General features: G+C 39.1%; 1 long non-coding RNA gene across 1 annotated transcript; it reads left to right on the top strand.

The window, feature by feature from the left end:
- Positions 1-4,991: 4,991 nt before the first annotated feature.
- LOC129491347 (uncharacterized) lies at positions 4,992-19,033 on the top strand. The gene is made up of 5 exons (XR_008660521.2): positions 4,992-5,097; positions 6,235-6,299; positions 16,695-16,854; positions 17,347-17,463; positions 18,928-19,033. It is a non-coding gene; the product is annotated as an uncharacterized lncRNA (long non-coding RNA).
- Positions 19,034-25,597: the final 6,564 nt, after the last annotated feature.

Genomic DNA, 25,597 nt, shown 5'->3' with positions numbered 1-25,597 from the left:
ATCCCAGGCAACCCCGATCTGGCTTGTTACTATAGATTAATGGTAATTATTCAAGAATTTCATATAAACAGAATCTAACAGTCTGGCTTCTTTCACTTAGCATGTCTGTGAGAGTCATCATATTGTTACATATATCCACAGTTTATTCTTTTTTACTACTGATTAGTATTTCATTGTATGGAGGTACCACATTTTGTTTATCCATTTACCTGTTGGTGGATCTCTGGGCTGTTTCCACGTATTGACTGTTAGGAATAGAGCTTCTATGTACACTCAAAGTCTTTGTGTAGCGATATGTTTTCATTTCTCTTGGGTAAATGCATAGGAGTGGAATTGCTGGGTCATGTGGTAAGTGTCTGTTTAACTTTATAAGAAACTTCCAAACGATTTTTCTTTCTTTCTTTTTTTTTTTTTTCCCCAAGACGGAGTCTCACTCTGTCTCCCAGACTGGAGTGCAGTGGCATGATCTCGGCTCACTGCAACCTCCACCTCCCAGGTTCAAGCAATTCTCCTGCCTCAGCCTTCCGAGTAGCTGGGATTACAGGCATGTGCCACCATGCCCTGCTAATTTTTGTATTTTTAGTAGAGGCGGGGTTTCACCATGGTGGCCAGGCTGGTCTTGAACTCCTAACCTCGTGATCTGCCCACCTCAGTCTCCCAAAGTGCTGGGATTACAGGCACTGCACCTGGCCTCCAAAACATTTTTCAAAGTTGTTGTACTATTTTGCACTTCCACCAGTGATGTATGAGTGTTCAGTTGTCCTACATTTTTGTCACAACACCAAATATTGTCAGTATTTTAAATTTTAACCATTATAGGGGGCATTAGCAGTTTCTAAAAGCTCCCCTAGGTATGTGTACTTTTCTATATATAATACATCAGTAAAAATGGAAGAAAAAATAACTCTAAATGATTCTAATGTGCAGTCAAGTTTGAGAACCACTGAGTAAGACTAGACAAACAAGTCCCAAATATTTCAATAATGACAGATTTTCATTTGTGCATTATTTTTTTCTCACCCATTGATTTATTCAAAAAGAGCTATACTATACTAGCTCTTTACTAAGAGCTAGTGGGTAATATAGAGATACTACAATATTTCTGCCCTCAAGAAGGTAACAAGTTTCTTTTTTCTCTTAAGAAAACCAAATTTCACCTGTGTGACCACAGTCGTTTCAGACAGCTTAGTTTTTAATTGGTCTTTCTCAGTATTTTGCAGCCCCGGCCTTGAGTCAATCCTGATGAGGGGGAAAAAATAACAGGATCATTCATAGTGTTTGAGATGTTGCTTTATTGATTTTGCACTTTTCCTTTCCTGCTTCCTGTCTCCCGTATTTGCTTTCATACATAATTCAACTTTGGGAACAGTGTCTTTAAATGAAGTCACCACGGGAGCCATAACAATAAAAATAAAACAAAAATACTTTGCTTCTGGTATTTGCACATTGGTGACTGCACTCCATAGAGGCCATGGTTCATTTGTAATTTTTGTATTGTATTTTTCTCCTTTGTTTTTTTGATATAGGAAATCTTCAATAAAAAGAATATTCTAATAAAAATAAGACAAACTAGCATAACATTATAAAATCCTCACCAGAAGCCTATTAAAGAAATATAGTAGATGGGTAAAAAATAATATGGCATATAAACCCAACAAAACTCACATGTAAAATTATGTAACCAAATTGTAAAATACTCTCTTATTTGCTATTAAATGTACACTATAAAAAGACTTTGAAATAGTACAATAATGTCTACCTCCCTGGAATTGTTAGAAAGAAGTACATAATAATTTCTGTGCAGAATTTTTTTATCTTCTAAAAAATGGTAAGGTCAGTGTGAGAAGTGTTAAAATTGGCTGTCGCTTGCAAAACAGGTTCTGCACAGAGCAATGATACGAGATTTCATTTTCCTTTTTCTTGGGGCTTTAGTGATTTCAGAGACCCCAAAATTCTTGTGAAAAATTGGCTAATGAGAAAAGTCCAGTAATGAGTAGAAAGTTATTTGTCTAGCTGTGGGTTTAAAGAAATTTCATCCCCAACATAGGTGGCTTTTCATCAAGAAAATATTTTCCAGCACAATCTTAAGCCAATTTAATCCCTTGATTGGTACTCTGTACCATGCAGCAAAGCTAGTTTCCGGGTTTGCTGTGTTTGTTTTTATTTCATTGAAATTTCTTTTCACTGCAATTCTTTTCTTATTTTCATTGTTTTTACACAAATCAGATTCATTGATCAGTTTTTTGTACCATATTAATTTTTCCTTATTTAGTTTCAACCACCGCAATTTTTGCTTTTGTTTTACAAATCCAAATCTCCCTGACCTCAAATTTTCCAAGTCTAAATTTTGTCAAGAAAATGTCTTTTGCAGCAACTTGGATGGAACTAAAGGCCATTCTAAATGAAGTAACTTAAGAATGGAGAACCAAATACCTTGTGTTCTCAGTTATAAGTGGGAGCTAAGCTATAAGGATACAAAGACATTCAGAGTTATATAGTGGACATCAGAGAATCAAAAGAGGGAGAATGTGGGTGAGTCATGAGGGATAAAAAAAACTACGTATTGGGTACAATATACACTACTCAGGTGATGGGTGCACTAAAATTTCATACTTCACCACTATACAATTCATCCATGTAACAAAAAACTGCTTGTATCCCTAAAGCTATTGAAATAAAAAATAAAAACAAAAACAAAAAATAAAAATTGGATAAATTTTATTAAAATGATGTGAGCCATCTGTCCATTTTAAATCAATAGCAATGTTGCCATGTGTGGTATCATCTGTTGTCAGTTTTATTTTATGCTGATTATTTCTACCAGCCGTAACAATTTGGAAATAGGCAAAAAGTTGGTTGTATTTATTTCCTAGATAATCAATAACAAAATTCAGAGCAATCTAATGAGACAGAGATATAGGTGGACAGAAGGAGAAGAAAAGCTACAGTTGTGTGGAGCATGGATGGTTAAACTCTCAGTAACTGGGTGGGATCAAAAGGACAGTTGTGGCCCAGAGTTCAGATCTTTCGGCAGGGTCAAAGGATCCTGCATCAGTCCCTGGCTGCTCTCTTCTAAGTTTTCAGCCTCTCCTCTTCTCCATTCCTTACCAGATCCCTGGCCTCTTTGGAGCTACCTGGACAGGAGCTTTCTTGACCTCTGGCAAACTCCTGGCTGGGTTATGGTTGGAGATTCCTGGTACCTTTAGTTGAGTTCATACAAGCTGAATGTTTTCAAAAGGAACTAATTTTACTTGAGCCAACTAAACAAAACCAAACTGCACAAAGAAAATACAAAGACACAGAAATAGATGAGGTTTCCATGCTGTGGGCATTTTAATCGTATGTATCAAGAACCTTTACAGAGTCCATGTCTGTCCCAGCCAATCCACTTCTAGGAAGTTATCCTAAGGTGATATACTGGACATGAGTCAAAAGATATATATATGACCTATTCATCAACAAAAATAGAAACAAGCTAAATGTGTTCTAATAGAGGAATAATTCAAATAGAATATTTTCATACCATTTAATACTCAGCTACGAAGCAGGGCTGGCAAACTCTTCTGTAAAAGAATAGATAGTAAATATTGTAGATTTGTGGGCCATATGGTTTCTGTCAGAAATAGTCAAATCTGCCATTGTAGCACAGAAACGGCCATAGATAGTACATAAAGGAATCAGCACGATCGTGTTCCACTAAATTTTGTTTACAAAAAAAACAAACTCAAAAAACAGGTGGATTTGGCTTATGAGCCTTAATTTGCAGATTCCTGGTTTAAAGAAATGATATGAATTTGTATTTACTGACACAGAGCTGATAGTAATATACTGTTGGGTAAAAACAAAAGCAGATATTAGTATAGCATTTATGGTATGATGTCACTTATGCAAAATGAACATTTATATGTGTACGTATCAGTACAGAAGTGTCTAGAAGAATGTTCAGCAAATATTAATGGAGGTATTATCACTAGGTTGAAGAATTTGGGATGATTTTTTCTCCTTTTTATGCTTTTATAGTTTTTCATTACCAGAAAAAAAATTTTATTTAATAATTCATACTCTTTGACAAAGTAATTCCATGGGGGTTGTTGGGGTTGCTACACAGCTGTGAAGCCTGTGCAGTTGCACATCTCCAGGAGCTGCCATCACATGGACTACAGTGTGAAGGGTGCACCCAGAGTTGTGTGATGAGGCAGTCTTCCCACCTTCCATTCTCTGTTCAGCTCTGTCCAATTAATTCAACAAGCATTTGTTTGGCATCTACTACACTAGACATAGATCTAGATAGAAATATCAGGAAACAAAGCACACAAAAATGTTTGCCCTTGTACTTATTTTCTAGTCAAGGAGAAAGACAATAAGGAGAGAAAGGAGTGACACATATGGAAGGTCAGCAAGTGGTACTAGAGCAAGGAGGCAAGGGAGATCCAGATGGCTTCAGCAGAGTAGGATTTCCATTTTAAATAGAATGGTCACAGCAGGCCTTACTCAGAAAGTTACAAATGAGCAAAGACTTGAAATAGGTCAAGTAGGAAATCATACTGATATCTTGGGGAAGAGCATTGCAGACAGAGGGGACAGCCAGTGCAAAGGCTCTGAGGGAAAAGCATGCCTAGTGATCTTCAGGAACAGCAAGTTGGTTGGTGTGGTTGAGGTAGAGTGGTTGAGGTAGAATGAGGGAGGAGCCCAGTGGCAGGAGTGAGGACAGATTGGTAATGGGTGGCCAGATCACAAAGGCCCTCAGAGGTCGTAGTGAGGACATTGGTTTTTATTCTGAATGAGTTTGTAGCCACTGAAATATTTTTGGGTAGAGAAGTGATATTGCTTGGCTGTGTCCCCACCCAAATCTCATCTTGAAATGTAGCTTCCATAATCACCACGTGTCATGAGAGGGACCTAGTAGGAGGTAATTGAATTATGGGGGCGGGTTTTTCCGTTGCTGTTCTCATGATGGTGAATAAGTCTCATGAGATCTGATGGTTTTATCAAGGGCAGTTCCCCTGCACACACTCTCTTGCTTGCTGCCATGTAAGAAGTGCCTTTGCTCCTCTGCCTTCTGCCATGATTGTGAGGCCTCCCCAGCCATGTGGAACTGTGAGTCCATTAAACCTCTTTTTCTTTATAAATTACCCAGTCTTTATTAGCAGCATGAGAACAGACTAATACAAGTGGGGAGATTTGATTTATGTATGTAAAGAGTCACTCTAGATACTGAGTTGAGAACAAACTGTTAAGGTATTAGGGTAGAGGTAGCCCTTGACAGTGTTTTGCAATTTCCTTTTTTCTTACCTGTCTCCCTCACTGGCCTGTAGATTCCTGGAGGTCAAGGAGCCCAGTTTTTAGTAGAGGGAATGGCCAGTGGGAAGAAGGCAGGCAGGGCAAATATTTACAACCCTAGTTTTACAGAAGAGAACGTTGGAACTTAAGAAGGTTTAAGTGATGGCCAAGGGTCAGAATAGGGTCAGCACCAGAAGCAAGTCCTTTCAATTTCAAGGTCAGGGTCCCTTCCACACTAGGACAAGAGGCAGCACCTACCAGATCAGTGGAGGTGAATGAACAGAGGTGACTTGGTGAATGAACTCAGGGTGGCTTGAGTTAGATTCTGCAGACTTTTATGACAGGCCAAGGCATATAAATGATAATAGCTGACATCACATTAAAAAAAGATGCAACATCTCATGAGATGTACTACATGCTGCTGCTTAGGAAAGGAAGGTTGAAAAATAGCACTGAGTTTAAAAAATAGCATTTAGAGTAAAAGCCTCATGTATTTAATACATGAATGCTTAAGAAAGATGTTCACCAAATGTTAATGATGCTTATTTCTTGATGGTATAATTTCAGAGAGTTTCAAATTTTTTTCTTTATTCTTTTCTGAATTGTTTGAGTTTTTTGCAATAAGAATGTGAAAACAGGAGAAATAAAATAAAAAAAGGTTGATGTTAGAAAGATACCATTAAGCTCACATTTATGTGCTCTTTGCAGTTCCACAGCACCTGTAGTACCACTATTTCTTTGTAAATTCTTCCAGAGCAGAGATTGTGTTTTATTCATTCTTGTATGCCCAGCATGTGGAACCTGCTACAAAGTAGGTGTTCAGTAGCACTTGTGGAACAAACACAAAGTGTACAGTGAACTGTAGCTCATATAATCTTCAGTAGACACCTAGGGGGCCTCATGAATGACATGAACACAGTTTCTAGCCAAAGGGAATTTCATTTCTTTTTGTAGTTGGAGTTGCCATGGCACCCAGAAAACCAGAGATCCTGGTAAGAAGGTTTTAAAAAGCTTATGTGGTAAGTTTGTACATTTGTGATACCTGGTCTCAGGTCCTACTTTAGCAATCTACAAAAATTGAGCCTTTTGAAAAGAAGTGTTTTAGTGAAGAATCAGTGATGTGGCAACTTATTCTAGATATTTCAATCTAGCTTTTTGGTTTTAATGGCAGTTGTCATTACTATTGGGCTGCATCATTCCCAGGAACGCCTTCTTTTAAAGTCAGTACAGGTTGAGCATCCCTAATCCAAAAATCTCAAATTCAGAATGCCCCTAAATCTGAAAGTTTTTGAGCGCTAACATGAGATAATGACACCTTTGCTTTCAGATGGTTCAGTGTACACAAACATTGTTTCATACACAAAATTATTTAAAATATTGTATAAAACTACCTTCAGACCATGTGTCTAAGGTATGTGAAACATAAATGAATTTCATGTTTAGACTTGGATATCTCATTACATTTATGCAAATATTCCAAAATCCAAAAAAAAAAAAAAAAAAGCAAACCCCAAGTCTGAAACATTTCTGGTTTCAAGCATTTTGGAGAAGGGATTTTCAACCTCTACCTAGAGATGCATTTGTTTGATGTGGTCAATTGCCTGATTATTCAGACTCCTCAAAAAGTGCTGAGTTTTCCTCCATACCACCTGGTTAGGTTTTGAATCATTTAGAAAAAAAATAAGTCATTGATTAAAAATTAATAAGCTTAAAATGCTTCCATTTCTATTTTATTACTAGTTATTGCTCAAAACAAGTTTTAGTAGTAAGAAGGAAAGTTGTCACCCATAGTTTTAGGCACAATTTTTCAGTCTCCCTTACTCACTTAGCATTAGACCATAAACATTTTCACAATGGTTTTGGGTTTTTTAAATACTTGTGTAGTATTTGAATTTGTAGATTATCACACTGTACAAAACCATTGCACAATTAGCATACATTCACTTTGGTGCTAGTTTTTTCATGATTTTTAATTGAACAAGGAAATTTTACATATTTGGCTCTTTATTCTCTAACTACAAGAAAAATCTTAACTGACTTTTCCCTCTTTCAGACTCTTAATTATTAAACTCACCTGACCATTTTTATTTTTATTTACTTAATTGATGAAGATTATATATACTCAAGATGTGCGATGTAATGATTTGATATACATATATTAGGTTGGTGCAGTTATGTTTGCACCAACCTAATACATCGTATAATGATTACTACAATCAAATTAATACATACATACATTATCACCTATGCTACACATTAGATTCCCAGAAAATGCTCATCTTATAACTGAAAGTTTGTGCCCTTTGGTCAAAATCTACCCATTTCCTCCACCCCCATTCCCTGGCAACTGCCATTGTACTTTATGTTTTGATGAGTTCTACTTTCTTAGATTCTGCATATAATATACTGTTGACCCTTGAACAACATAGAGTTGGAGCACTGACCCCTGCACAGTCAAAAAATCAGCATATAGCTTTTTTTTTTGAGACATGAGGTCTCACTATGTTGCCCAGATTGGCCTTGAATTACTAGGTTTTAGGGATCCTCCTGCCTCAGGCTCCTGAGTAGCTGGGACTACAGGTGTGTGCCACTGTGCCCAGCTCTTGCATAACACTTTTGACACTCCAAAAACTTTAACGACTAATAGCCTACTATTGACCAATAACATAAACAGTTGATTAACACATATTTTGTATGTTATATGTATTATATGCTGTATTCTTATGCTTAAGCAAACTATAGAAAAGACAGTGTTATTAAGCAAAATAATAAGGAAGAGAAAATATATTTACTATTAATTAAGTCAAAGTGGATAGGTCTTCATCCTCCTTGTCTTCCTATTGGGTAAACTGAGGAAGAGAAGGAAGAGGAGGATTGGTCTTGCTGTCCCAGGTGCACCACAAGCAGAAGAAAATTCACATATAAATGGACCCATACCGTTCAAACTCATGTTCTGTTGGTCTGTGTTTGTTTTTATGCCAGTACTGTACTGTTTGGATTGATATGGCTTTGTAATATAGTTTGAAATCAGGATATGTGATGCCTCTAGCTTTGTTCTTCTTTCTCAAGATTGCTTTGGTTATTCATGGTTTTTTGTGGTTCCATATGAATTTTAGAATCATTTTTTTCTATATCTGTGAAGAATGCCATTGGAATTTTGATAGAGATTGCATTGAATCTATAGATCACCTTTGGTAGTACAGACATTTTAATAAACTAGTTCAACCATTGTGGAAGTCAGTGTGGCGATTCCTCAGGGATCGAGAACTAGAAATACCATTTGACCCAGCCATCCCATTACTGGGTATATACCCAAAGGACTATAAATCATGCTGCTATAAAGACACATGCACACGTATGTTTATGGCGGCACTATTCACAATAGCGAAGACTTGGAACCAACCCAAATGTCCAACAATGATAGACTGGATTAAGAAAATGTGGTACATATACACCATGGAATACTATGCAGCCATAAAAAATGATGAGTTCATGTCCTTTGTAGGGACATGGATGAAACTGGAAACCATCATTCTCAGTAAACTATTGCAAGGACAAAAAACCAAACACCGCATGTTCTCACTCATAGGTGGGAATTGAACAATGAGAACACATGGACACAGGAAGGGGAACATCACACTCCGGGGACTGTTGTGGGACGGGGGTAGGGGGGAGGGACAGCATTAGGAGATATACCTAATGCTAAATGATGAGTTAATGGGTGCAGCACACCAACATGGCACATGGATACATATGTAACAAACCTGCACATTGCGCACATGTACCCTAAAACTTAAAGTATAATAATAATAAAAAATAATAATATTAATTCTGATACATGAACATGTGATATCTTTATTTTTATTTGTGACATCTTCAATTTATTTCCTCAGTGTTTTATAGTTGTCAATGTACAGATCTTTAAACTCTTGATTAAATTTATTCCTAAGTATTTTTATTGTGTTTGATGCTATTGTAAGTAGGATTGTTTTCTTTCTTTCTTTTTCAGATAGCTTGTTGTTGGTGTATAGAAATGCAATTCATTTTTGTATGTTGATTTTGGTATCCTGCAACTTTACTGAATTCATTTATTAGGTCTAACAGTTTTTTGGTGGAGTTTCTGTATACAAGGTCATGTCATCTACAGAGACAAGTTTGCTTCTTCCTTTGACTTTTATTTCTTTTCCATGCCTAACTGCTCTAGGTAGCACTTCTAGTACTATGTACAATAGAAGTGCTGAGTGTAGGCATCCTTGCCTCGTTCCTGAACTTAGAGGAAAAGCTTTCTGCTTTTTTTTTTTTTTTGAGACACAGTCTTGCTCTGTCGCCCAGGCTGGAGTGCAGTGGCGCGATCTCGGCTCACTGCAAGCTCCGCCTCCCAGGTTCACGCCATTCTCCTGCCTCAGCCTCCCGAGTAGCTGGGAGCTGGGACTACAGGCGCCCACCACCACGCCAGGCTAATTTTTTATATTTTTAGTAGAGACGGGATTTCACCGTGTTAGCCAGGATGGTCTCGATCTCCTGACCTCGTGATCTGCCCGCCTCAGCCTCCCAAAGTGCTGGGATTACAGGCATGAGCCACCACGCCTGGCCAGCTTTCTGCTTTTTACCACTGAGTATGATGTTGGCTGTGAGCTTGTCAAATATGGTCTTTATTACGTTGAGGAACATTCCTTCCATACCTAATTTGTTGAGAGTTTTAACAACATTTTGAAGTATAAATGACATAAAATAAACAGCATATATATATATCTAGTGTACAGTTTGATAAGTTTTGACATATGTATGTACCCATGAAGACAATCAACATAGTGAACATATACATTACCCCAAAAGGTTTCGTCGTGCCCCTTTGTAATCTCTCCTTCCTGTCTGTCTCTGTGTATCCTCCTCTCAGGCAACCACTGATCTGCTTTGTGCCATATAGATTAGTTTTAATTTTCTAGAGGTTTATGCAAATGTAAGAATACAATAAGTACTTTTTTTTGGTCTGGCTTCTTTTTACTCAGCATAATTACTTTAACATTCATTCATATTATTATATGTATCAATAGACCTTTCTTTTTATTGCTGAATAGTATTTCATTGTATGAATATGCCAAAGTTTCTTTATGTAGTTACCTGTTATGGACATTTGGGTTGTTTCCAGTGTGGGACTTTTACAAATAAAGCTGCTACAAACATTTATGTATGAGTCTTTTGATGACATGCTTTTAGTTCTCTAGGATAAATACATACGAGTGCTGGATCATATAGCAGGTATACGTTTGACTCTTTAAGAAACTGCCAAACTGTTTTCCATTTTTTGTTTCCAACAGTGTATGAGTTCCAATTCCTCCACCTCCTTGACAACATTTGGTATTGTCAATCTTTTTAAATTTAGCTATTCTAGTAGGCATATAGTGCTTTTAATTTGCATTTTCCTAACTACTAATGATTTTGAACATCTTTTCATATGCTTATTTGCCATCCATATATCTTCTTTGTGGAAGTGTTTGTTCAAATCTTTTGCCCATTGTTTTATTGTTTTTATAACTGAGTTTTGAGAGTTCTTTATACGCTCTGGATGAAGGCTCTTATCAGACGTATTCTGTGCAAATATTTTCTCCTAGTCTCTGGCTTGTTTTCTCATTCTCTTAATAGTGTCATCTGAAGAACAGAAGTTTTAAATTTTGATGAAATCCAATTTATAAATTTGTTCTTTTATGGATCATGCTTTTGGTGTCATAGCTAAGAAATCTTTGCCCAATGCAAAGTCACAAAGATTTTCTTCCAGAAATGTTATAGTTTTTGGTTTTTACATTAGGCCTGTGACCCATTTTTCAGTTCATTTCTATGTATAGTGTGAAGTATGGATTTTGCACATGGTAACCAATTATTCTAGCACTATTTGTTGAAAAGACTGTCCTTTCTCCACTTAATTGCATTTGCACCTTTGTAAACACACACACAAACACACACACACACACACAGAGTTCATATATGTGTAGGTCTCTTTCTAGGCTATTTTGTTTAATGATATCCCTTGTCTATAGTGATGTCAATACCCACTATTTTGGTTACTGTAGCTTTGTAATAAGTCTTGAAGTGAGATAGTGTTCATCCTCTTAGTTCTTTTCCCATATTGTTTTGTCTAATCTAGGTCCCTTTTATTTCCATATTAATCTTAAAGTCTGTTTGTCAATTTCTATAAAATGTCTGCTAGGGTTTTTATTGTGATTCCATTGAATTCATAATTTGGATATCATTGGCATATTAACAATAATGAGTCTTTTAATCCATAAACATGGTATATCTCTCCATTAATATAGGTCTTTAATTTCTCTTGGCAATGTTTTATCGTTTATAGTGTACAGGTCTTTCACATCTATGTCAGATTTATCCCTAAGTATTTCATATTTTTATGTTATTTAAAATATTTTTAAAATTTCAACTTCTGATTGTTCTTTGCTAGTCAGTAGAAATACAATTGATTTTTATATTGATATTTTATCCTAAAACCTTAGCTAAAATCAATTATTACTTCTAACTTTTTTGTGGTTTCTATTAGATTTTCTACATAGACGATCATGTTGGCTATATATAAAGACAGTTTTATTTCTTCCATTCTGGATGCATTTTTTTCATGTCTGATTATATGTTCCAGAGTCTCCAGCACAAGGTTGAATACAAGTGGTGAGAGCAAACATCTTTGTCTTAGGCCTGATCACACAGAAAATGCATTCAGTCTTTTATCATTAAGTATGTTGTTAGCTATAGATTTTTCATAGATGCTGTATTATTCAGGGTTCTCGAGGGACAGAACTAATAGGATAGCTGTATATATGAAAGGGAGTTTTTAAGGAGTATTTACTCACACGATCACAAGGTGAAGTCCCACGATAGGCCGTCTACAAGCTGACAAGCAAGAAAGCCAATCCAAGCCCCCAAACCTCAAAAGTAGGGAAGCCAACAGTGCAGCCTTCAGTCTGTGGCCGAAGGCCTGAGAGCCCTTAGCAAACCACTGGTGTTAAGCTTGAGAGTCCAAAAGTTGAAGGACTTGGAGTCTGATGTTTGAGGGCAGGAAGCATCCAGCACAGAAGAAAGATGAAAGCCAGAAGACTCAGCAAGTCTAGTCCTTCCACGTTCTTCTGCCTGCTTATATTCTAGCTGCACTGGCAGCTGATTAGATGTTGCCCACCCAAATTGAGGGTGGATCTGCCTCTCGCAGTCTACTGACTCAAATGTTATCTCCTTTGGCAACACCCTCACAGACACACCCAGGAACAATGCTTTGCATCCTTCAATCCAATCAAGGTAATGCTCAATATTAACCATCACAGATGCCCTTTATCAGTTTGAGGAAATGCTTTTTTATGCTTAGTTTTCTGAAAGTTTTTATTTAATAATATGTGTTAGATTTTTGCCACATGCTTTTTCTGTGTCTTTTGAGATGATCATATGACTTTTCTTTTCTGCTAATATGGAGAATTGTATTGATTTATTTTCAGTGTTAAATCATCCTGAATTCCCAGGAAGGAAAATCCCAAGTTGTCATACTTTATTCTTTTTACATATTTTGAATTCAACTTGCTAAAATTTTAATTTTTTTCTTCTATGTTCATGAAGGATCTTGGCCTATCGTTTGCTTTTTTTGTTATATCTTTGTAAGGTTTTTGTATCGTGGTAATTCTGGTCTCTTAGAAGTATTCCCACCTCTTAAATTCTCTGGGATAGTTTATATAGAATTGGTATTATTTCTTCATTAAATGTTTGGTAGAATTCACTGGCAAAGCTATCTGTGTCTAGAATTTTCTTTGTGGGAGATTTCTAACTACGAATGGAAATTTTTACAATTTATTTTTATTCATATATTTACTTATTTTCTGAGATGGAGTCTCTGTCTGTCACCTAGGCTGGAGTCTAGTGGCATGATCTTGGCTCACTGCCACCTCCATCCCCCGGGTTCAAGTGATTCTCCTGCCTCAGCCTCCCTTGTAGCTGGGATTACAGGTGTGTGCCACCATGCCCAGCTAATTTTTTTGAATTTTTAGTAGAGACGGGGTTTCGCCATGTTAGTCAGGCTGGTCTCAAACTCCTGACATCAGGTGATCCGCCTGTCTTGGCCTCCCAAAGTGTTGGGATTACAGGTGTGAGCCACCATGCACAGCCTAAATTGAATTTTTTTTAAAAATATAAGGCTATTATCTGTTTCTTTGTGACTGAGCTTTGATATTTTATGTGTTTTAGGAAATTTGTTAATTTCATTTCCATTGTAAAATTTAAAGGCATAAAGTTTTTAAAATGATATTCCCTTTTTATCCTTTTAATATCTGTAGATATTATTCTCTCATTCCTAATATGAAAAAATTTGATATCTCTTTTTTCCTAATCAGTCTATCTTGAGTTTTATCCTTTTTCTTTTTCTTTTTCTTTTTTTTTTTTTTTCTGAGACGGAGTTTCACTCTTGTTGCCCAGGCTGGTGTGCAATGGGGCAATCTCGGCTCAATGGGGCAACCTCCGCCTCCCGGGTTCAGGCAATTCTCCTGCTTTAGCCTCCTGGGTAGCTGGATTACAGGTGTGCACCATCAAGCCCAGCTAATTTTTGCATTTTTCAGTAGAGATGGGGTTTCACCATATTGGTCAGGCTCGTCTCAAACTCCTGACCTGAGGTGATCCAGCTGTCCTGCCTTCCAAAGTGCTGGAATTACAGGCGTGAGCCACCATGCCTGGCTCCATTTTATTTTTCTTGTCAAGGGACCAGCTTTGTTTTTGTTGATTTTCTCTACCGTTTTTCTGTCTTCTATTTTATCGATTTCTGTTTTGATTTTTATTATTTCCTGTTGTCTGCTTCCTTTGAGTTTAATGTGCACTCTTGTTTTTACTATTTATTTCCTGAGATGGATCCTGAGGTCATTGCCTTGACTCATTTCTTTTTTTGTAAAATAGGCATTTGGTGCTATACAGTTCCATCAGTGGCATCACACAAATTCTGATATACTGTATTTTCATTTTCATTCAGTTCAGAATATTTAGTAATTTCCCTTTTTATTTATTCTTTGAACTATGAGTTATTTAGAAGCATGTTATTTAGTTTCCAGATATTTGGATATTTTTCAGTTATCTCTCTTCTGTTGGTTTCTAATTTAATTTCATTGTGGTCAAAGAACATATTTGTATGACTCGAATCTTTTTACATATATTGAGAATTGTTTTATGGCTTAGAATGTAGTTGGTCTTTGTAAATGGCCCATGTGTACTTGAAAATAACATGTATTCTGCTGCCATTGGATAGAGTGTTGTAAAAATGTCAATTAGGAGTTGTTTGCTAGTATTGTTCAAATCTATTATATCCCTGCTGATTTTCTGTCCACTTGTTCAATTAATTATTGAGAAAGGATTATCAAAATCCCCAACTACAATTATGGATGTGTTTATTTCTCCTTGCAGTCTATCAGTTTTTGCCTCATGTATTTTGAAGCCCTGTTATGAGGTACATAAACACTTAGGATTGTCACATTTTCATTAATTGACCAACTTATCATTATGAAATGACTCTCTTTGTCTATGGTAACATTTTTCACTCCGAGATTTACTTTTATTTTATTAATATAACCTCTGTCAAGAGCTGAGCTGGAGAGAGAGCTGAGCTGCTAGGTTTTAAGGTGGTCAGTTAAGAAAACAGCCAAACTAAAAAAAAAAAAAGAAAACCATTAAGACTTTATTCACTTATGCAATAATATAAGCAAGAAGCAAAGCAGGAAGAAGTGCCAGCTCCCAGAATGTTCCATGTTTTCCCCCACGTAGCAGTTCAGAGGAGGGGAGTTGGAGTATGGGAGTCATCGTCTCCCTGCTGAGGGAGAGGGGCTGCCGAACAAGAAGCTCCTGCTATTTTGCTTTTTCTGGGATTTTATGGACCCTGTGGTGAAGGATGGGGATTGGATGGGGAAAGGCCAGGAGTGGAAAAGTACTGAATACTGGGTTAGAATGGAGAAAAGCGGCCGGGCACGGTGGCTCACACCTGTAATCCCAGCACTTTGGGAGGCCGAGGCGGGCAGATCATGAGGTCTGGAGTTCAAGACCATGCTGGCCAACATGGTGAAACCGCATCTCTACTAAAAATACAAAAAATTCTGTAGTCCCAGCTACTCGGGAGGCTGAGAAAGGAGAGCTGAGGCACAAGAATTCGCTTGAACAGGGGAGGCGGAGGCTTGTTGCCGTGAGCCAAGATCATGCCACTGCACTTCAGCCTGGCGACAGAGGGGTAAAAAAAAAAAAGAATAGAGAAAAGCATGTTTAGGTTACCCCCAAAAAGGCGGTCTCATTAGAGGCAGCCAATGAAAACCTCTGCCAGGGCCCCCTGATCCAGGGGCCTCTGCATGGAAGTGTCTGGGCTGGGAATATAGGTATGTGTAAGAACATGAGGGCAGGGGAACTGAGTCCTTGATACAACTCCCCGCAAGGGACTTCAGTGCTCAGACTGTATACTGAGGCCAAGTGGGGAGGGCCCATGGAACAAACCGTGTGGTGGGGCCTTTGTAATGGCTGAAAACTCACACACAGGGTTGGGTTTTGGCTCCCAGGGAACTGCTCAGCCACTCCAGCTTCCTCTTGACTAGTGTCAGCAATGGCATACCCTTGTCAAAACTTTCACCATTTGACTAGGCACCATGGTTCATGCCTGTAATCCCAGCACTTTGGGAGGCCAAGGCAGGTGGATCACCTGAGCCCAGGAGTTTGAGAACAACCTGGCCTCAAGAAAAAAAAATTCACTTTTAATCTATTTGTTTCTATATATTTTAAAATGCATTTCTTGCAGGCAGCACAAAGTTGTCTTGCATTTTTATCCAATCTGAGAGAGTCTGCCTTTTAATGGGGCTATTTGGACTGTTTTTATTTAAACTTTTTATTTGTAATGGCTAACTTTCACTCTATCAGGTTGGCATTTGTTTCCTATTTGTTCCACCTGTTCTTTTTTCCTTTTTTCCTCTGTCTTCTTTTAGATTAATTGGATTATTTTAGATTAACTGGATTGATTTGAATTAGTTGGGTATTTTTATGATCTATTTTTATCTCCGTTATAGACTTACTAGCTTTAACTCTTTGTTTTATTATTTTAGTGGTAGCATACATCTTTTCTTATCACAATATACTTTTGAGTGATATTATGCCTCTTCATATGTTGTATGATATCCTTACATTAGTATACTTCTGTTTCTCCCCCACCAGCCTTTATGTTATTGTTTTTATGTTTTCCAGTTTATATAGGTGATAACCCCTATAATACAAGGTTATTATTTGTGCTTAAATAGCCAGTTATCTCTTATTGTTAATTTTTATTGTGATAAAATATACAAAACAAAATTTACCATTTTAGCTGTTAGCAGCGGCAAATCCATACAAGACTGCAGCAATCTCAATTCTTATCTCCTCAGAAGAAAGAATTCAACCAAGGGGAATAAGGCAGAGGGAGAAACTGAGGCAAGTTTAAGGGCAGGAGTGGAAATATATTAAGAAGTTTTAGAGCAAGAATGAAAGGAAGTGAAGTACACTTGGAAGAGGGCCAAGCGGGTGACTTGAGAGATCAAGTGCGAGGTTTGACCTTTGACTTGGGGTTTTATATGTTGGCATGCTTTGGGGGGATTGTGCCTTTCTCCCCTGATTCTTCCCTTGGGGTGGCCTGCCAGCACTTAGGAGGGGCCACATGTGCAGTGTGTTTACTGAAGTTGTATGCAGGCTGACTTGAAACATTTTTCCCTTACCAGTGGAGTATTCCCAGAGGAAGGTCATATACCGGTTAATTCCACCATTTTGCCTCTTAGTGTGCATGCTTGAGTTCACTCACCCAACTCCTGAGATCTTATCAGGAAGCTGCTGATCATCAGTTTCAGGTGTTTTATATCTATTGGGAGACTGCCTTCCCTGGCACCAGCTGCAACCAATTATTGTTTTAGAGACAGTTTAACAACCACTTGATCATCACCTGATGGTCGCCTGACATTCCTGATGAAGGGGGCCCTCTCCTGCCCTGCTCATGTCTGCCTAACTACCTATGGTAACAAAAGCTTTTTTTTTTTTTGAGACAAGGTCTTGCTCTGTCGCCCAAGATGGAGTACAGTGGTGCAATCACGGCTCACTACAGCCTCGACCTTCAGGGCTCAAATGATCCTCCCACCTTAGCCTCCTGAGTAGCCGGGACTACAGGTATGTGCCACCACGCCTGGCTAATTTCTGCATTTTTTGTAGAGACAGGATTTTGCCTTGTTGTCCAGGCTGGTCTTGAATTCCTGGGCTCAAGCTATCTGTCAGTCTCCACCTCCCAAAGTGTTAGGATTACAGGTGTGAGCCACGGCGCCCAGGCCCCCGCATTACCACTTTTACAGAGACAGTGTGATAGCTGTCAAACCATCACCTGACATTCCTAGTAGGTGGGGGAAGAGCACTCTCCTGCGCCGCTCATGCCTGTCTAACTACCTGCAACAATTTAGCTCTGCTTACTGTTATAATTTTTCTCACTGACATAGTTTTTGCAAAGGCAGTTTCAATACTATCAAAAGAAATAGTAACCATTTGGAAAGCATTTAGAACTAATTAAAGTCTCTACTTAAGTCAAATGAGGAAAAGCCAAACTACACTGTGGGACACACATTAAAGCCCTGCATTAGTCAGCTGTTGCTGTGCAAAAACCTCCTCAAGACTCGGCAGGGTAACGCAATGATCATTTATAACTGCTCTCATGTCTGCAGGTCAGCTGCTTTTTGGCTGACATAGGCAGGGCTCAGCTGGGCTGGCTCTGCAGCGTGTGTCTCTCATTCTCCTCCTGTGGCAAACAATAGCAGATGGCAATGGCAAATGTGGAAAGCCTTTAAGGCAGAAATCTCATAACTGGCTCCCTGTCACTCCCATTCATCTCCGTCTTTCAGCCAAAGCAAGTTACATGGCCAAACCCCAAATCCAGGGGTGGGGAAATATATTCTGCTTTTTCTTAGGAGCAAAGTCACATGGTGGCCAGTGCAGAACGGGTTGAATAACACAACCAATCATCAGCCCTGAAGAAACTCATCGCCTATCTGCTTCCTCAAGACTCCCCTTATCAGGGTACCTGCTCTCCTCCGAACCTTTCTCTTTCCCAAACTGTATCAAACAGTCCACTCACACTAGCTACCCTGCTTCCTTGGCACCCTCTTTCCACTAGATAACCTGTTGTCTCAGCATTTCTATTTTCATTTACATCTCCACCCTTTGCCCGATTACCCTAGCAGCTCACAGCGGATCCTGATGGAACAGGCAAAACCCAGAAGTTGGGTGGGTAGGCAACTTATGAAAGCTTACACGTTCCTGATTCCTCCTCACCATAGTCCATTACTAGCGAATGACATGTTTGGGGCCTTGCACGTTTGCAGAACCAAATCAGTTGCGGAGGAAATATGTAAATATCCCCATGGGTGTGTGATGGTACCGTACCTCACCTTAACAAAGCTTAAATGTCATTTCCAAACTTGGCTAGGTTTCCCTGTGTTATATGTCTTCAAGAGCCAGTATAACTAAATATTTGTGGGAGTCCTAGCTGACTGCCTGCTTTGTTTCTCCCACTAAACTGTAAGCTCTTCATGAACAGAGAATGTGTCTGTATGATTCACCAGCTGTGTCTCTATCTTTACCCCACAGCCAATCCACAAATGAATGCTATCAGCCGTGCCCCCGATCATATCCCAACCATCCATGTTTGGCTACTCCATTGCTAGCCCAACCTTGCATCTCATGCCTGCGTTATTTCACAGCCTTCTAGGCTGATACTCCCGCTGCTGCTGTGCTTGGCTGCAGCCTATTCTTCACATGATGAAGAGGAAACTTTGAAAAATAGATAAAATTGATAGCAAATTGTGTTTCCCCTGCACTCAGAATCCTCCTCTGACTCCTCACTCTAATCTCTGGCTTCAGTAGTTGATGGCAAATATTTAAAAGTCAGCCTGCAGGAAGGACCCTGATTTACTGAGTTTTTCAATGTTAGTGGTATAAATACTCATCATGGCCAATTTCCAGCCGCCTTCTTTCCTTCCCTCCCTCCCTCCTCCCCTTCTCCCCTCCTTCTTTCCTTCTTTCCTTTCCTCCCTCCCTCCCTCATTCCTTCTGTCCTTCCCTCCTTCCCTTCCTTTTCTTCTTCCTTCTTTCCCTTCTTCCTTCCCTCTTTCCCTCCTTCCCTCCTTCCCTCTTTCCCTCCTTCCCTCCTTCCCTCTTTCCCTCCTTTCTTCCCTATTCTTTACCTCCTACTCTAGAATTGACATTCCACGACAGGCAATCCATGTCTGTCTTTGTCATTGCTTAGAAGTACCTGGCACATAATGGAGGCTCAGTACATATTTCTTGAACAAATAGTTGACTAAATGAATAGATGATCCTTTCTTAATTCTGTACCAGGATTTAAGAATTATTCGAAGTAGATGTCATTGTTTTTTAATAACCAAGTACTGCTCAGCATTTTCAAGTTCACAAAGCACGCCTCATGCATCATCTCTATGATCTGTACCCAGGTGCCATCCTGAGAAGCTGGGAAAGGCTTTTCTCTTCCTCCCCACTTTACAAATGAGGAAACAAAGACTCAGAGAGGTGGAAGTTCCCCCTCAAGGCCACACAGCAAGTGTGTATGCACAGGTCTGACTCTCAGTCTGGCACTCTTCTCAATGGTCTCCAGTAACTGTTTAGCTCTTGAGGGGATCTCATCAGAGAAGCCTGGAGGCTTCAGGGAGAGCCGTTCGAAGGAAGAGGAGAGAAAGACATGGTGGCGAGGAAGGAGGTTTGACAACCAGGGAAGGCCTTACCTAGGCCTCCACCAGGCTGAGTCTCTGGCCTCAGGCCAGTAACATAGTGATTCAGGTCCCCACTCCTGATTCTGCCACTAGATTCCCCCTACCCTCCCCCAAGACATGGAGCATTGAGCCCCCCTTCCCCACAGATAGAGTACCCCAGATAGAGTAGGTTCCACACCTAGGACCCACCTTCTTGCAAGACTATAGCAATGAACAGCAGAGAGCGCAAGCTGGAGACCCACAAGCTGAACTCAGTCCTCAGGGATGATTTCTTTAGCCCCTGTAGAGTTCAAAAAATTGGGCCAACATTTACAAGCAGGAGATCCCAAGTGGTTGCTTTCTTTATGCAAACAGGAAAATCTTGCCACACCTCCTGGCCATTCTGGGCTGACACCAGTCATCCACCTGAGACCAGACAAGTGTTGTCCAGTTCAACGCAGCCCCAGTTTCCTATCCCCTTTCCAACCTTGAGGGCAGCCATCAACTGCAGTTTATTTCCATGCTAGTGCTAGAAGTTTTACTGGTGTCAAAAAACATGCCTCTGAAACCCAAGCTTATACCAAAAGGAGAAAAACAAAATATGTAGGGCCTCATGATTTTATTACATCATGACTGACAGAACCCTGAGTTTAAGATCCTTGGGCTATGTCTCTATTTCAAATATACCTTTTCCTTCCTTCCTTCCTTCCTTCCTTCCTTCCTTCCTTCCTTCCTTCCTTCCTTCCCTTTTTTCTTCCTTCTTTTTCTTTCTTCTTTCTCTTTCTTTCCTTTCTTTCTCTTTTTCCTTCCTTCCTCCTTCCCTCTTTTTTCTTCCTTTGTTTCCTTGCTTCCTTCCTTCTTTCTTTTCCTTCCTCCCTCCCTTTCCTTCTCTCTCTCCCTTCCTTTTCTTTCTTTTTTCTTTCTTTCCCTCTTTCTTTCTCCTCTTTCTTTCTTTCTCTTTCTTTCTTCTCTTTCTTTCTTTCTTTCTTGACAGAGTCTCTCTGTTACCCAGGTATGGAGTATGATACCGGCTCACACACCACACCCAGCTAATTTTTTAATTTTTATTTTGTAGAAATGGGGTCTTGCCATCTTGCCCAGGCTGGTCTCAAACTTCTGGCCTCAAGTGATCTTCCTGCCTCAGCCTCCCAAAGTGTTGGGATTGCAGGCATGGGCCATCTCGCCCAGCCAACTATACCTTTTCTTTGTCCTGTCAACAGTCTCACAAAGAAGGCATCCAGAAGCCTCCTTTAGGTGAGGATCCTTGAGTTCAGAGGCATGGAGGGACTTGCCCAAGGTCAAATAACTAGAAGTAGACACAGTACGTGAAGATAACATCTCATCCAGCACAGGCATCCGCATAAATTGCATTCCCAGCCACACACCACCAGTGTATTCACCATGACAGGGTGTGCGACCTGATGTAATAGTCCTTGTGTAATCTGACACATCCCCATTAGGTGGCACCATAAACTAACAAAGCTTTCCAGGACAATGCCTTTGCGGAAATTGGTTTTCTTGCATTATTAGGGATTTTAAGGCAGAATGGTTTTTCCCCTCTTTCTCTCTTAAAAAAAAAAAAAAAAAGTCTTTCAATATACAATGTAGCATGGCTTTCGTGCCAGGCATAAAATGAAATTTGCCTTAATCCATTGCCTAGGGAGAAAGTGTGTGTGTGTCACAACTGACATCTGTTAAATGTTAAATGAAGTAAGCAAGCAATAAGATCTGAAATACATTCTTTGTTCAAGAAGTCGTGCAGACACTGATCAGCTGCTCTGCGCAATTGGGAATAAAACAAGCACCTTTCTCTCCCCCCCAACAAGTGCTGCTGAAAGCCCCCAAGGAGGGCAAAAGCAGAGGATGGATGGACTTGCGCGCCATGAGGTTAACACTTCTGTTTCAAGTTCAAGCAGATCAGCTTGGCACAGCAGGAATGACCACACTGCCAGCTCCATTGTACCTGCTTCCTCCCCAGGACTGAACAGGAGTCCAGGCTTGTCCCTCCTTTCCTGCTATTTCTTTTGCAAAGTGTAAGAAGGTGTGAGGCTTCATCCAAACTACCTGATCAGTTTTGACCATCAGCATGTTATTATGGTGGATCTATTCTTAAAATATATTTGTTCTTTTGTTTTCCTCACTAGCAAGGAATTTTGAACCAATCCCTCCAAAGTTAGCCCTTGCAATTTATTAGTCAAGCTTCATTATTAACATTATTAACAAGAGAGTGAGAACAGATGTAATTCCAATATGCAGCTGGAATATCAGCTAACGATGTGCTCCTTATAAAGATGTACAGGATTATCAAATGAGAAAGAGAAGCTTTGCCTGTGCAACCAATTATAATTTGGGATGGTGTATTTTGGGTATTGGAATTTTTTGATAAACATAAGGATAGGCAGAAAGCCCTTTGGTTTCAATCCTTTGTTTCATCCTTTCCCTCATCCCTAGAAATAGGTTAGGTATCTATGGCAGTAACAGTGAATGCTTCCCAAAGAGCCACACACGTTTTCAAGCCTCCGCTGCGGTTGAGTTGAGCCATGTGGATGAGTCCTGGTAAATGGGAAAATATTTACTTATATTTTCTTTGAGTTCTATTGTAGTTTTATTTTTGTATTTAATCTCCGTGGAATTTATTTTAGTATATTAGTTTCAAGCCAGTTGTTCCCAGACTATTTCATTAATCTTTCCTTTTCCTACCAATTGCAAATACCAATCAGTATATGATAATTCTGATTTCTGGTTCAGTAATCAATTTTCTCATTCCTATGTTGGTATCAAATTCCCAAATTAGAGTAATTTTGAAATATATCTTACTATCTAGTAAGAGCTATCCCCTTTAATTTTTTAAATGGGGTCTCACTATGTTGCCCAGGCTGGTCTTAAACTTCTTGGCTCAAGCAATCCTTCTGTCTCAGCTCAGCCTCCAGAGTAGCTAGAAATACAGGCTCATAACCACCACACCTGGCTCCTTTTAAAAAAATTATTTTAGTTAATTTCACATATGTATTCTTTGAGTAGAATTTAAAAATCAGTTTGTCAAGTTAAAACATTAAAGATGGATTAAATTCACAGGTTGATTTGGAAATAATTGATATTTTGTCGGCCCCGAGCCTTCTCATTCAGTTGCATGATGTTTCCCTGCATTTCAAGTCTTCTTCCATGTCCTTAGGTCGCTTTGCATTTCTTCTGTGTTTGATCCTGAGTATTCTTTGATTTTGGTTGCTTTTGTAAATGGGATATTTTTCCCATTTCTCATCATTTTTTTCTAATTTATTATGGCTGAATATTATTCCACTGTATGTATATATCACTATTTATCCATTCATCCATCAATGGACATGTGGTTTGCTTCCACCTTTTGGCTACTGTGCTGCCATGAACATGTGTATACATGGACTTGCATCCCTGTTTTCAATTTTTTGGGTACAGACACCTAGGAGTGGAATTGCAGGGTCCTGTGGTGATGCTGTGTTGACTCATTTGAGGAACCACCAACTGTTTCCCGCAGTGGCTGAACCATATTACATTCCCACCAGCAATATACAAATTCCAGTTTCTCCACATCCTCACCAATACTTGCTATTTTCTGCTTTCTTTTTTTTTAAATTGTTGCCATCCTAATGGGTATGCAGTGGTGCCTCATTTTTACTTGCATTTCCCTAATGATGAATGATGCTCAGCATGTTTCCATGTGTTTATGGGCCATGGTCTATCTTCTTTGGAGAAATATCTACTCAAGTCCTTTTTCCATTGTTTAAGGGATTGTTTGTCTTTTTGTTGTTAGTTTCCTAACTTTTTGACAGGAGAAAGGTTAACTGAAAGTTGCTGTGTTACATAGGATGCTTTCAAAAGCAAAAACTAGAAGATGCAACACAAAATGACTTAAATGATAAAAAAATGTTAAATGTTTGAGTGATCAGGTATGGTTCTAGCATTCGCCACATATCAATTCATTTAATTCTAAAAAGAATACTACAGGGTAGGTATACAAATCAGAAATATGAGGCACAGAGAAGTCCAAAATCACACAGCTGGTAAGTGGTAAAGTTGGAATTTGAACCTAGGAAGTCTGACTCCATAGTCTCATCTCCGAGTGACTAGGTACTAAGTCTGTAGGGAGGCAGTACTGGCATTGACTGGTTTAGCAGCTCAACCTTAAGTAGGAGTCTAGATTTGTCAATATTCCTATTCTGCTACCCTAAGCATGTTGCCTTTGCCTCAGGCTCCTCCCCTCATAGTTGCAAAATGGCTGCAACAGCTCCAAGCATCACATTATCTCCCAGCAACATCCAAGTGACAGAAACAGAAAGTCTCTGTTGTTTCTTCTTTTTTGAGAGTAAGGAAAACTCTTCTAGAAGTACCTCCAGCAGACTTCTCATTGACCACAATTGTGGCACATGCCCCATCCTAAACCGATCACTAACAAGGGAAACAGAACTACGATTTTGTACACAGACTGATAGAGGTTTACACCTTGAAACTTCAATGGGGTCCAGATTCCAAGAACTATCTGCTGCTCAGTTCCTGAACAGAAATCATTTTCTGTTAACAAAGAAGAAGGTGGTAATCACTGTTGAGTTGGTGACCAACAGCTGCTGCCACAATTGTCATTTACTTCTGTTAGCCTGAAGGTCAGTGACACCTTCTCTGTGGGCTGGTGATTTCTCACTCTTGATTTCTCCAAGGCCATGTGTCTGATTTCTTCTAGGCCACAGATGCAACACATACATGAAAATCTGAATTCACACTGCACATTTGTTTGCAAAACTCTGTTTGCCATTTCTCTCCACTTCTTACACCTACCTCTACAGATAATAGGGGCATGCATCTCTTTAGGGTGACCTTTGCATATTTATGCTAATTGCAGATTTAAACTGTAAGCCCTAACACTCATAATCTCCTAGCTTCCCTCTGTAAAAAATTCCCCTAAGTGATACTTAATTTCACATGCTTGCCAAATCTTAAATCCAAAAGCAAAAGCCGATTTACCTCTGTACTGAAATTAAAGCTATACAAAGTTTTTGGCTTTGGGGGCACACATCACTGTCCTCAGTGGCCCTTCATAGCACAGATTTAAGTTAGGAGTCTCCCTAATTTATTATGACTGATATTTTAAAATGTCATCAAACTATCCTGTCTAAAAGAAATGACAAAGCTTTCTTCCACATTTATGCAAGTCACAGGAGACCTTTCTAAATGGACGAAGTGAAATAATCTTGGGACAAAGCATTGTACTCCATGTAAATACAATGAATACACTGCCCTGAGCATCTGTGATTTTTTCTGAACATTGCCCCAATCCAATTTTAATGTATTTCTGGTCATGGAAGCAAAAACAAACACACTTAACCTTCAAAAGGGAAGATGAATGACACTGACTTCAGGTTTTTGGCAAATATCTGTAAATATCTGAACAACCCAATCTACATGATGATCTTTCTGCTGTTGCTGGCTGAGTCAAGTTCTCCCTTCCCATTGACTCTGGCACTTATATGAGGTGGCTATGATCTAACCAGAGCAAGTTCAAGTCATAAGGCTTTGTGGTAGTG

This window comes from Symphalangus syndactylus, chromosome 10, assembly GCF_028878055.3.
Source record: "Symphalangus syndactylus isolate Jambi chromosome 10, NHGRI_mSymSyn1-v2.1_pri, whole genome shotgun sequence".
Taxonomy (NCBI): domain Eukaryota; kingdom Metazoa; phylum Chordata; class Mammalia; order Primates; family Hylobatidae; genus Symphalangus; species Symphalangus syndactylus.
This window is presented reverse-complemented; position numbering and strand designations above follow the sequence as displayed.